Below are 14,123 nucleotides of genomic sequence, written 5' to 3' on the forward strand. Positions count from 1 at the left end.
AGCTGCCCCAACTGCGCATGTGCGAGTTGGCGCAGCGCCCATTTGGCACCAAGTAAGGAGGCCGGAGCCGCGTGAATCACTCCAGCGCCATGGGGGCCAGAATAGGTCGTGCCCTGGCCCTGTTCACGCCGTCGTGAAACGCGACGCCGTTCACGACGGAGCGGGCACTTAATCCCGGGAGCGGAGAATATTGCCCAGTATGTACCCAGCAGGGTGGTGAAATCTGGGGCAACCACTTTGCCAATATTCCCATGGAACGTTCTGGCAAAGTCAATAATTGTAATCCTGCCACTCCCACCCCTCCTCCCAGTCAGAAGGATTTGCAAGGCTTTGACAAAAGATTCTGGTATCTCAACAGGGAATGAGACGAGCGCGCGAGGGAAATAATAGATGGATGGATATGCTGGAAGGCTGCAATGCGGGGGGTGGAATGGATGGGGATGTGTGTGGAGCATAAACACCAGACATGGGCCAGTTTGGCTGGATGGCTGAATGGCCTGCTCTGGTGAGAAGTAAAGCAGCCCAGCATGTTGAGCAAGTTTAATTCCTGTACTCCACATTGGTGTGGCATCTCTCACCTACTGCACATTGTTTCCACCTTAGATGGTGCGAGGGAGCTTTGTCCGACAGATCACTTTGGCCGACAGATCAATAGTTCAATGACAAAACCGCACTGCCACCATCTTCCCAATTCATAGAGGGAAATGAATGGAATTGGGTGAATAATGCGTACCAAGCTCCGGACAAGATGAAAGTAAATGGGTTACAGCCTTTGTTGATTTTGTGCTGATTCATGCGACTACCCCCAGCTGATTTTCTGATCATTATCTTAGAATAGAATCCACACATTGCAGAAGGAGGCCATTCGGTCTATCGAGTCTGCACCGGCCCTTGGAAAGATCACCCTACTTAAGCCCACCCCTCCATCCTATCCCCGTAACCCAGTAACCCCACCTAACCTTTTGGACATGAAGGGGCAATTTAGCACGGCCAATCCACTTTACCTGTGCATCTTTGGACTGTGGGGAGAAACCGGAGCACCCGGAGGAAACACACGCAGACACGGGGAGAACATGCAAACTCCATACAGACAGTCACCCGAGGCCGCAAATGAACCCAGGTCCCTGGAGCTGTGAGGTAGCAGTGCTAACCACTGTGCCATTCACTGGTTATAAGATATCATAGAATCATAGAAATTACAGTGCAGAAGGAGGCCATTCGGCCCATCCAGTTTGCACAGGCCCTTGGAAAAAGCGCCCCACTGAAGCCCACACTTCCAACCTATCCCTGTAACCCAGTAACCCCACCTAACCATTTTGGGCACTAAGGGCAATTTATCATGGCCAATCCACCTATCTTTGGTCTGTGGGAGGAAACCGGAGCACCCGGAGGAAACAATTGCCGGCATTCTCTGTTTGGTCGACTACGGGAGCGGTTGTGACTGAAATTAATCAGAGCCCGTTCTGGGCGGGATGAGTTTGTAGCGCCGGGAATTACTCCACGGTCTAACGGCACTTTGTTGCCATTTCGAACCCCAGATTTATGCGTGGCAAGGATTGCGAGGGACTCCCTACAGAATCCCGGTATCAGGCCGCCATTTTGAACAGGATCTTGCCAGACAGCAAGGTCCAGTGGTTAGGCCTCCTCCCCCACAATGCAATTCAGCCCCACCCCTGGTATTTTTTGGATGACCCCCACCCCATCCCCCACAGTACAGGGGCAACCCCCCCAGAAATTCTGAATTAAAGAGACCCCCACCAGCAGCCCATTAATTAAAGAGACCCCCCAGAGACTTTCTAATTAAAAAGACCCCCACTAGAGACCCCTTAAATAAAGAGACCCCCATCAGAGACCCCCCAGAAGAGAGACTCCTTTCTGGACGCCCCCTTGAAGAGAGACCCCTTTCTGGAAGCCCCCCCCAGAAGAGAGACCCCTGTTTAGAAGCTACAGATTAGTCCAGACACAGTGAAAAAAAAATCACTGCTTTAAACTCACCTGTGCAATATACCTGCTGGCTCAGGCACAGGAAGCAGCATTTGTCAATTCATCTCCATTTACTATTGAGTAAAGTCACTAACCAGTAGTTAGCTGTGAAACTAACTGTAATGTTTATAAACATCAAGCTTTGACTGGTAGCTCCTGGACCACACCAAAGAGAGTTAAGTGCTTGCTATTAGTTTCACAGCTGCCTATTTCCAAGCCACTCAAGCATTAAGGGAGATGAATGAAACAATACGAACAGCTGGGCGTGTGCGGAAGCTGTCAATCACAACCCAGTAAAATCAATATCACAGCAATGAATGAATGAATGGCTTGCAGATCAGAGGTATGAGGGGGTTTAAACCCAGCTGACTGGTTTTCTCTTTCCAGGAATTGACAGGTGCTGCTTCTGGGGTCTTCCAGGCAGGGATTGTTCTTGGGCGGGGGGGTCTCAGCTGGGGGTCTCTTTAATTAGGGGGTCTCTGGTGAGGGCCGATTTGGCGGGGGTGGGGTTAGCAAGGTCTTTCATTGTGCGGGGGAGGGGCAGCCGATGGAATTTGGGGCAACCCTCTTAAAGAATGATCTCCCTGGCCCACAATGAAGTCCACCGCGTCAGGGCCACACTTCTCATGACCTGCACCAATTCCCACCTCATGATTCCTGGCCCAGAGGACTGGAGAATCACAGGCCCAGAGAATATGGTGCCCGGCCAGTTAATAGGATGCCAGTGGATCTTAATGAGCCATTTGCATTGTCCTGCTGATGTGGGGGGGGGGGGGGGGACCTCGATCCTCACGCCAGTGGGAGACAGAAGCGTCGGAACAGGATCAGCTCTGCCCGCCGGCGGCTGGCAGAGTTCCCGATGCAGCCGAGAATCCAACCCAATGACTATCGAGTTGTTCGGGTTTATAGAACTGTATCCTCTAGTGGTGAGAGTCCATAACAAGGGGGCAAAGTCTTATAATTAGAGCTAGGGTTCTGGAGCGATGCTGGTGTACTGCTAATGTGACTGGACCAGTAATCCAGGGACCCAGGCTAATCCACTGGGGGCAAGGGTTCAAATTGGCAGCTGGCGCAATTTTGAAATTAATTAATTTTAAAAGAATCTGGAATTGAAAACCAGTCTCAATAATGGGCGACTGGAAAATATTGTTGGAAAAACACATCTGGTTGACTACTGTCCCTTAATGAAGGAAATCTGCCATCCTTACCCGGTGTGGCCTACCCACAGCAATGAGGTTGCCTGTTGACTACCTTCTGACATGGCCAAGCAGGCCCACCCAGTTCAAGGGAAGCAATTGCTGGCCTTTGCCAATGGCACCCACACCCCATGCAAGAATATGTTGTTACAAAATCAGGAAGAACGCTCCCTCACACGGTGGGTAGTGGACACCTGGAACACCCGGAACACTCTCTCCTCAGAAAGGTGTTGAGGTTGGAGTTTAATTGAAAATATTCAGTGGCGATCGATGGATTTTCATTCAGCCAGATTGTTGAGGATTACAGAGCCGTGGTAGTTAGATGGAGTTAAGACACAGAATAGCCTTGACCCCACCGAATGGCAGAACAGACTTGACAGACTCTTCCATTCCTGACTGATGGTGTGTTGTGGATCACTCAGGGAGTGCCTGTTGCTGTGGCAACATGCGTGTTGCAGTTTATTGATGGTGGCGGCTCCGACGCTCGATCCATCACGTGGCTGACCAGGAATTACTAGCATGTGTTCAAAGGGTTTGCAGGCGGATAATGAACCTGTTTGACCAGATTGCAAAGATACCTTCCATGGCAGGACTTGAACCTGAGGTTTCTGGGTTAGAGGCAGTGAAATCACCCACTGTGCTGCAAGACCTCCCTTAAGGCAGTGTGTCAAAGGCAAATCATCTGACGTTTCTCACAGATAGACTACATGCAGAGAATTTCCCATTCTAGCCGAAGTCAAAGCTGCCCTATCAACTCCTCACTGCCAAGGCTCCAAACACTCCTTCTAAGTGAAGCAGTGATGTACTTGTATTTCCACCCCCCCGGGTGTATTTCCACTCCCCCCCCCCCCCCCCCCCCGCCGTATTTAGTACGCTGTATTTGCTGCAGTTTCTACTACATTGGGGGAACCAAACACAGGCAGGTTAAGCCACTTCGGAGCACATTATTCTGAGCTTGCTGTTAATTCTCCACTCCACCACAGCTCTGGCTTGTGCCTTCTCTTCCAGTGAAGCTCAACGTTTGCTTGTTTCACGTATTTGGGGAATACCATGTGGAGGAGCCGGGGGGGGGGGGGGGTTTGCTGCAAGGCTCAGAAGGCTGAATATCAACCTGTTGAACTGTGTCATGAACGCACCTTCCGTGGCCAAAAGGCCCCTGAGTGGGCCTTCAACCCAAGGCTTCTGGCTCGGAGGCCCCACTGAATTAGAAGGACCTCCTACAAGCTCAATGTAAACTCGTGGACTGACGCCTCTTCTTTCCAATAGGCACTTTACAGCTTTCCAGACCGAACACTGAGTTTAGCAATTTCTGAGCAGAGCCCCCACCCTGTTTTTGATTCAAATTTTCGGCTGGCAAGCTGTTTCCTTTTACCTCTCCTCCAGACTCAGCTTTTCTTTCTTTACTTGTCTCACTACCATCCCCTCTTCCTCGCACCATCATCTCTTTCAATGTTTAATCTCTCCTGTCTTCCACCCTCTCAGGCTTTTGTTTGTGTTCTTCCAACCCCCCCCCCCCCCCCCCCCCCCCCCCCCCCCCCCCACCCCCCCACATCATCTTTTCCATTCTCTCTGCTGACTTTAAATTGGTTCCATCTCTGTACTTCTGTCAACTCCGGTGGGAGATTATTGACCTGAAATGTTAACTCTGTTTTTCTCTCCGTGGTCAGACTCAGTATTCCCAGCGTTTTCTGATCTCTGCGTCTGCTTCCTTGCGTCCATGTCTAGCCACATCCTCCTTCCCGCCTCCAATCCCAACTCCTTCTGCATCCGTACAAGAAACTTTCCTGAAGTCACTGACATGGCAATTCCTAAACTCGGGAAGTCTAATCTTTGGACTTCCATTTGCTACAATCCTTCTGAAGCCATCAAGTGGCTGGGCAGAACCTGGGCAGCACGGTAGGTCAAGTGGATAGCACTGTGGCTTCAGAGCGCCAGGGTCCCAGGTTCGATTCCCCGCTGGATTCCCCACTGTTTGTGCGGAGTCTGCACGTTCTCCCCATGTCTGTGTGGGTTTCCTCCGGATGCTCTGGTTTCCTCCCAGTCCAAAGATGTGCTGGTTAGGTGGATTGGCCATGCTAAATTGCCCTTAATGTCCAAAAAATGATAGGAGGGGTTATTGGGTTACGGGGATAGGGTGGAAGTGAGGGCCTAAGTGGGTCGGTGCAGACTCGATGGGCCGAGTGGCCTCCTTCTGCACTGTATGATCTATGTAGCGTTTGACACCTCCTGCCCTCAGATAAGCCTTTACTCACTGCCCCCCAGGGCTCATCCTCTTGGCAATGCGGTTCCTATCTTCAAACGGAAGAACTTTGCTCTGGTTATTTATCACAGAGCTGGCTTAACTACGTCAGGGACTATGAGGTCTTCGTCTCCTCTTCTGAAAACTACCCCATGCTTCTGGAACACAAAGACAACGCCCAACTTATTTTCTCCACAACCAACGTCTCCTTAACCGTTCCTTCCCTGCCCTCTCCACACTCACCTCCAACAGGTGCAAGGAAATCATGGACGTCTTAATCACTAAATTCCACTAAATTATCCCGAAAATTATGAGGGACATAGATAGGGTGGAGGCCTCAATAACTTGGAAAAAAATAAATTTAAAGTACCCAATTCTTTCTTTCCAATTAAGGGGTAATTTAGCGTGGCCAATCCACCTACCCTGCACATCTTTTGGGTTGTGAGACCCACACGGACAGTGAGCCGGGGCCGGGATTGAACCCGGGTCCTCGGCGCCGTGAGGCAGCAGTAGTAACCACTGCACCACAGTGCTGCCCAGAGGGGTCATCAACCAGGGTAATAGGTTTCAGGTAATGGGCAGGAGGTTTAGAGTAGATGTGAGGAAAAACCTTTTCGCCCAGAGGGTGGTTGGAATCTGAAAGGCTGGTAGAGGCGGAAACCCTCACAACTTGTAAGAAGTATTTAGATCAGCACTTGAAGGTTACAGACCAAGTGCTGGAACATGGGATTGGAATAGTTCGGTGCTTTATGGTCGGCGCATATGCAATGGGCCAAATGGCCTCTTTCCGTGCTGTAAAACTCTATGGCTTCCTCATGTTCCACTTGCAACCAGAGCCTTCCCAAAGGCTTCCCCCGACCTCACCCTGAACTCACCTTTCTCTCCCATCTCTTCTAACTCACCTGCTCCATGAGGCCCCCCTTATCCACCTCCATGGCCCCATTCCGCTAAAACTGGTGGGGGAGATGGTGGACCAGCAATGCAGAGGCCCAGGCTAATGCTCTGGAGACATGGGGTTCAAATCCCATCACAGCAGATGGTGAAATTTAAGTTCAGTTTATAAATTTGGAATTATAAAGCTAAATCTCATGATGACCGTGAAACAACCATTGCTTGTCATCTTAAAGCCCATCTGGTTCACTAAATCTGCCATCCTTACCTGTTCTGGCCTACATGTGACTCTTAACTGCCCTCTAAAATGGCCGAGCAAATCACTCAGCTCAAAGGTAATGAGAGATGGGTAAATGAGTAACAACTGAACAACGACACCCAGAAATGATTTAGAGGAGTTCAGAGAAGGTCTACTGGACTAATACCAGGAATGGGCAGGTTATCTTGTGCGGAAAGCTTGGACAAGCTAGGTTTGTATCTTCTGGGGTTTGGAAGAATGAGGCAACTTGTACCATGGGACATAGGAGTAGAAGTAGGCCATTCGGCCCATTGAGTCTGCTCTGCCATTCAATGAGATCATGACCGATCTGATACGATAATCCTCAACTCCACTTTCCTGCCATGTCCCCATAACCCTCGATTCCCTTACTGATTAAAAATCTGACTGTCTCAGCCTAGAACTTACTTAACGACCCAGTCGCTACAGCTCTCTGCGGTAAAGAATTCCACAGTTTCTGAGAGAAGGAATTCCTCCTCATCTCTGTACTAAATGGGCGATCCCCTTATTGTGATTGAAGCATACAAGGCTGGGATTCTCCCCTCCCCGGCGGGGCAGGGGGTCCCAGCGTAGCGGAGTGGCGCCAACCACTCCGGCGTCGGGCCTCCCCAAAGATGCGGAATTCTCCGCACCTTTAGGGGCTAGGCCCGCGCTGGAGTGGTTTCCGCTCCGCCAGTGGCGCGAAAACCGGCGCCAACGGCCTTTGGAGCTATGCCGCCCGGCGTCGGGGCTGGCCGAAAGGCCTACGCCGGTCCGCGCATGCACCGGTGGCGGAAGAAAAAGAGTTCCCCCACGGCACTGGCCCGCCAGTCGATCGGTGAGCCCCAATCGCGGGCCAGGCGGGGTCCGATAGCCCTGCGCTCCCCCCCAGGACCCCAGGGGCCCGCTCACGCCGCCAATCCCGCCAGCACCAGAGGTGGTTTAAACTATGTCAGCGGGATTGGCCTGTCAGCGGCGGGACTTCGGCCCATCGCGGGCTGGAGAATCGCCGCGGGGGGCACGCCGATTGGCGGGGTGTGATTCCCGCTCCCACCGATTCCCGGGTGGCGGAGAATTCCGGCCACGGCGGGGGCGGGATTTACGCCAGCCCCGGGCAATTCCCCGACCCTGCGGGTGGTCGGAGAATTCCACCCCAAGACCCTGACAGGGTCTTGACAGGGAGGATGATTCCTCTTGTGGGAGAATCTAGAACTAGGGGTCGCTGTTTAAAAATAAGGGGTCAGCCATTTAAAATGAAGATGAGACGCAGAAATGTTTTCTCTCAGAGGGTGTGGAAGGGAAATTAATGAGTTGCCAACTTAGAAGCATGCTGGGAAATGCTTGACTATAGTTTAACACTGCTTTTGAATGAAAATAGGTAGATCAGGTAACATCAATGAAATACTGCTTCATATTCTGGTCCCGGCCTTATTATGAAAACACATTGTCCTCCGAAAGATAACAAAATGTGTACTCGAGTTGTTTTTAGCCATGGGCAAGAACATACGTACTACGTATTTCACCTTATGTAATTTCCAAGGTCTATTTAATATAAACATGCATGTTTACTTCAAGCTGTTATTTCAGACTACAAAATACACTGTCTTCAATCGAATCTCAGAGTGCAGTGCACTGGCTTTGCAGCTGGAACACTTCCTCTCCGCAAATATATTTGTGTAAATAAATTTCCTTAAATCGAACCTCGAGGAATTTGTCTTTGTTATAATTTCCACGACAGAGGGTCTTTGGAACTCTAGTCCTGAAAGGACGGTGGAAGCAGCGTCTTTGAATATTGTGAAGGCCGGGGTGGATAGATTCTCGGTCAGCAAGGGGGTGAAAGGTTATCGGGGGGGGGGGGGGGGGGGGGGGGTAGGTGGGATGTAGATTTGAGGTGACTATCACATCAGCCATGGTCTTATTAAATGGCGGAGCAGGCTCGAGGGGCCGAGTGGACTACTCCTGCTGTCCTTGCCTGCTCATTGCACCCAATGACATTGCAATTGGTTCCCGCTTCTCAGTTGTACCTCTGCTTTTAAAAACCCCTGCCACCATCCTCTCTTCTCAAAAAAGCATTTTGAACTACTCTGTCCCAGTAAACTACCACCCCATCTCAGACCACCTGTTCCTGGGATGAGAGGGTTAGCCAGTGAGGGGAAGTTGAGTACGACCGGGCCTAATAATGATAATCTTTATTGTCACACGTAGGCTTACATTAACACTGCAATGAAGTCATTGTGAAAATCCCCTAGTCGCCACACTCGTGTGCACAGAGGGAGAATTCAGAATGTCCAATTCACCGAGCAAGCACGTCTTTCGCGACTTGTGGGAGGAAACCGGAGCACCCGGAGGAAACCCACACAGACACGGGGAGAACGTGCAGACCCCGCACAGACAGTGGCCCAAGCCAGGAATCGCACCTCGGACTCTGGTGCTGTGAAGCAACTGTGCTAACCACTGTGCGACCGTGCCATCATATATTCTCTGAGTTTTCGAAGAATGAGAGGTGATTCCATTGAAATGTGTAAGATTTGGCAGGGTAGTTGCCGAGAGGCCGTTCATTCTCTTCTGTAAGCTTCAACCCATCCAGAACTCTGCAGCCCCAGCCCTACTCACCCATCACACCCCCCATCCCCCAGGCTTGCTGAACTACAGGCGTCCTGATCTCCCGGCATCTCAGATTTCAAACCCTCTTCATAATGGCTTAAACCCTCTTCATGGCTTACCCATTCCTCTACCTGAAACCTCTTCCAGCCCTACTCTCTTCTGTTTGTCTAACTTCAGTGCGTCTGCTGCTCCCGTTGCCAGTCACGCCTTCCGCTGTCTGAATCTATGCTTTGGGAATACTCTCCTAAAACTCCACACTTTCACCTCCCTCTCAGTCTTCAAGGAACTTGTTTGAAGCCACATATTTGACCAAGAATTTGGTCACTCCTCCTTATAACCCCTTGCCTCAACATTAATTTATATTTCACATTGTGGCACGGTAGCACAGTGGTTAGCAGAGTTGCTTCACAGCTCCAGGGTACCAGGTTCGATTCCCAGCTTGGGTCACTGTCTGTGTGGAGTCTGCACTTTCTCCCCGTGTCGGTTTCCTCCTGGGTGCTCTAGTTTCCTCCCACAGTCCAAAGATGTACAGGTTAGGTGGGTTGGTCATGTTAAATTGCCCTTGTGTCCAAAAAAGGTTAGGTGGGGTTACTGGGTTATGGGGATAGGGTGGAGGTGTGGGCTTAATTTGGGTACCCTTTCCAAGGGCCGGAGCAGACTCGATGGGCTGAATGGCCTCCTTCTGCACTTTAAATTCTATGATCTATTTGAAACATCTTGAGGTGATTTTTTTTTAATGTAAAAGGTGTTATATAAATGTGCACTGTCCTTCAACAGCATAATCCATCCATTCTCTTATCTCTCATATATTCTTTGGCTTGAAATAATGGTCAATCCTCTCTGCAACTTCCATTATTCGCCTTTAACCCCCCCCCCCCCCCCCCCCCCCCCCACCTAAGGCTTAGGTCTTCAAGAAACTTGTTTGAAGCCACATATGTGACCGATAATTTGGTCACTCCTCTTAATAACTCCTTGCCTCAACATTCATTTATATTTCACTTAGTGGGCAGCATGGTAGCACAGTGGTTATCACTGCTGCTTCACAGCTTCACCATCCAATGCCTTGGTGAATTTACCGAGTTCTGTCAGCACGTTGGGGGCAGAAGTTCTTCTCGTCACTGTTTCATGGTAGAATATTGCTGGGACCCTCAAGTGTTTCTCTGCAACACCTGTAGTCAGCTAAAGATTCACCCACCTTTGCCTAAACCTCTAATTGTCCATTAAGTTTCCAATGAGACATTCCAATGGTTCAGGCATTGCTAATCCTCGTGCAATCCTTTTGATCAGCAGGGTTTTTAAAAAAAGGTTGCCTGCTAGAGGTTGTGATGGCTTCCTGTCGAAGAATCTAAGTCTCATGGGGCTGGTTTAGCACAGGGCTAAATCGCTGGCTTTGAAAGCAGACCAAGGCAGGCCAGCAGCGTGGTTCAATTCCCGTACCAGCCTCCCCGAACAGGCGCCGGAATGTGGCGACTAGGGGCTTTTCACAGTAACTTCATTTGAAGCCTACTCGTCACAATAAGCGATTTTCATTTTCATTTCATGCCAATTTAGGCATTCTTCGAATTGTTTCTCACAATTGCGCAAGAGCTGGACATCATCCACCAGAGGACTGACTAGGAACCGAGGAACAGGAGGGGGCCATTCAGCCCTTCGAAACTGTTCCACCATCCTGATCTGTATCCAAACACCATTTACCTGCCTTCACTCTGTAACTCTTAATATGCTTCCTCAATAAAAATCTATCAACCTGTTTTTCAAATCAGAATAGGGTAGTTTAAACAGTTGGCTAAATGTAGGTCCTACAGCTACATAACAGTGATGGCACACACTGATCGCCAGACACTTGCTTACCTGCTGATACCACCCAATGCCTTGGTGAATTTTACCGAGTTCTGTCAGCACTTTGGGGGCAGGTTCTACTTAAGACTTTCCCTTCTTTATCCCAACTTCCTCGTTTTCAACTTGGCGCTTAAAACCTTCAGCGTGGTCAAAAATATTGTGAACTAATTTCATCATCACCATCCATGGTATTGCAGACTCTGAATCACAGAATCACCCCACGCAGAGAGGCCTATCAGGCCTTTGAGCCTGGTGCTGGCCCTTTGGTGCAGCTACTCAATGGGCCTCACCCCCCCCCCCCCCCCCCCCACCCCCCACCCTACTCTTTCCCTGGGGCCCTGCAACATTTTTTTCTTCTTCAAGTATGATGCCCAATTCTCTTTTGGAACTACTATTCGATCGACTTCCATCATTCCTTCAGGTCAGATTAACTCTCTGCATTGAAATTATTCTTCTCATCTCCCCTCTTGATTTTTTTTTTTGGCCAAATATCTGTGCGCTCTGGTTACTGACCCACCTGTCAATGGTAACAGTTTCTCTCTCTCTATTCTATCACTGTCAGAATTTTCAACAGCTCTGCCAAATCACCTTCTTTGCTCTAAATGGACAATCCCGGCTCTTCTGATCTCTCCACATGAGCAAAGTCCCTCATGTTTAGTGCCAAGTCTGCACTTTCTTCAAAGCCATGATGCTGCACTTAAAGATTCATGCCCTGAAGTGAGGGAAGAGCTGAAAGCTTAACCTGCCATCATTTTTTAAGATAGATAGAATTTACAGTGCAGAAGGAGGCCATTCGGCCCATCGAGTCTGCACCGGCTCTTGGAAAGAGCACCCTACCCAAGCCCACACCTCCACTCTATCCCCATAACCCAGTAACCCCACCCAACACTAAGGGCAATTTTGGACACTAAGGGGCAATTTATCATAGCTAATCCACCTAACCTGCACATCTTTGGACTGTGGGAGGAAACCGGAGCACCCGGAGGAAACCCACGCAAACACGGGGAGAACGTGCAGACTCCGCACAGACAGTGAGCCAAATGGGAATCGAACCTGGGACCCTGGAGCTGTGAAGCAATTGTGCTAACCACCATGCTACCGTGCTGCCCTCATGGGAACTTTACAAATGACCATTTTGGCGATGTGATGGTCGCTGGCCAGGCCGCCATTTATTGCCCGTTTGTTACTAGAAGCCCAGCTACATCTGGCCAACTTGCCAGACCACTCCAGAGGGCAGATAAGTCAGCACCTTGTTCTGGAGCTCGGGCCACATGTAGGCCAGACCGGGTAAGGATGACAGATTTGTTTTTATCCTAAAGAAGATTTGTGAACCAGTTGTGTTTTTCCAGTTGTGACATCAGTCATGTCTGCTGGCGCCATTTTTACATTTCGAGGTTTTTTTTAAAAAAAGAATTAATTCATATTCTCAAACTCAGGTTCTGTTGGAACAGGGGTTTGCGACCCATGGCTCTGGAGTTACACGTGGCTCATTAAGGGCTTGTACGGACTCCTGACCTCCATCAGTCAAATCCATTTCATTGGTAATTAAATGGCTTGTTTCATTTCTTTCTTTAATTTATGCTCACATTGTGCTTGTGGGAGAGTAACATTCAATTTTTAAAAACATTTAGAATACCCAATTATTTTGTTTTCCAATGAAGGGGCAATTTAGCGTGGCCAATCCGCCTAGCCTGCACATCTTTGGGTTGTGGGGGCGATACCCACGCAGACACGGGGAGAATGTGCAAACTCCACGCGGGCAGTGACCCGGAGCCGGGATTCGTACCCAAGTCCTCAGTGCCATAGGCAGCAGTGCTAACCACTGTGCCACATGCTGCCCCTAAAAGTAGCATTCAATTGACAGGATTATTGAGGAAATATTGTTGAAATGTGTCCCTGTCCTGTTTTCCATGTGGGTAACAGCTTTGAGGCTGTTAAGATACAGGCGCACGCCTTTAAACCACTGCACCTCAGGCCAGATTTCAGATACTGCTGGGTTTTGGGTTGGGTGGGGGTCAAGGGTCACTCGGAATGCGGGATAGAGCAGTGTGCGGAGCCAATAAACTAATCTGGAGCCGCACTGTTGCAACGCAGTGCCAAGCCAAACTGTCCAGGTAAGTTAATCTTAAAAACATTTTACTTGATTAAAATTGATGGAAGATTGTAAAAGTGTCCGGTTTTTGGACAATTCTAGTTTTTGGACAGTTGGATTTGTGACGTTACCTGTGGCATTCTTGACTAACTTCAACAAATGGTTCTTAATGCTATTAAGATTGCCGACCCCTGCATGAGATGATTTGCCTGGGCCTCTGGATTGCTCATCTGGTATCATAACTACTATGCTACTGCACCCAAAATGGCAGGTTTACAGAGGAAATGTTTCACCGTGGTGATCCAACCATCCTTGTGTGGGGCACGTTTCATTGCCCATCGATGTTGTGTGTTCATGATAGATTCACGCCTTTTAATAACTTTCCATAGAATCCTGACAGTGCAGAAAGAGGCCATTCGGCCCATCGAGTCTGCACCGACCCTCTGAAAGGGCACCCTACCTAGGCCCACTCCCTTACCCTATTCCCGTAACCCTCTTAACCTACACATCTAGGGCAATTCATCATGTCCAATCCACCTAACCTGCATATCTTTGGACTGTGGGTAGAAACCGAAGCACCCGGAGGAAACCCATGCAGACACGGGGAGAACATGCAAACTCCACCCGGTGCTGTGAGGCAGTAGTGCTAACCACAGTGCCACCGTCCCATGACGTCCATGAGATTGTGGTGGATTTTTGGAAATCCTTGTGCCATTTTTAACAACACGGTCCGAGCACCCCTCAATCTTTTATGCTCAAGGGGGTACAAGCCACGCTCATGTGATCTGCCTTCATGATTTAACCCTCTAAGCCTCAGTATCTTTCTGGTGAATCTGCATTGTTGCCTCTCTGACCACCAATATATCTTTCCTGAGGTATGATAATATCCAAAAAACAGAAAAGGGATCGCTGTTGAAAAATAAGTGGTGTCCATGTAGGACGAGAGCTGAGGACAAAACTATTTCTGTCAGAGGGTAGCGAGTCTCTGGAACTCTCTTCCTCAAAAGGCGGTGGAAGCAAAGT

Source organism: Scyliorhinus canicula, chromosome 2 (assembly GCF_902713615.1).
Source record: "Scyliorhinus canicula chromosome 2, sScyCan1.1, whole genome shotgun sequence".
In the NCBI taxonomy this organism is placed as follows: domain Eukaryota; kingdom Metazoa; phylum Chordata; class Chondrichthyes; order Carcharhiniformes; family Scyliorhinidae; genus Scyliorhinus; species Scyliorhinus canicula.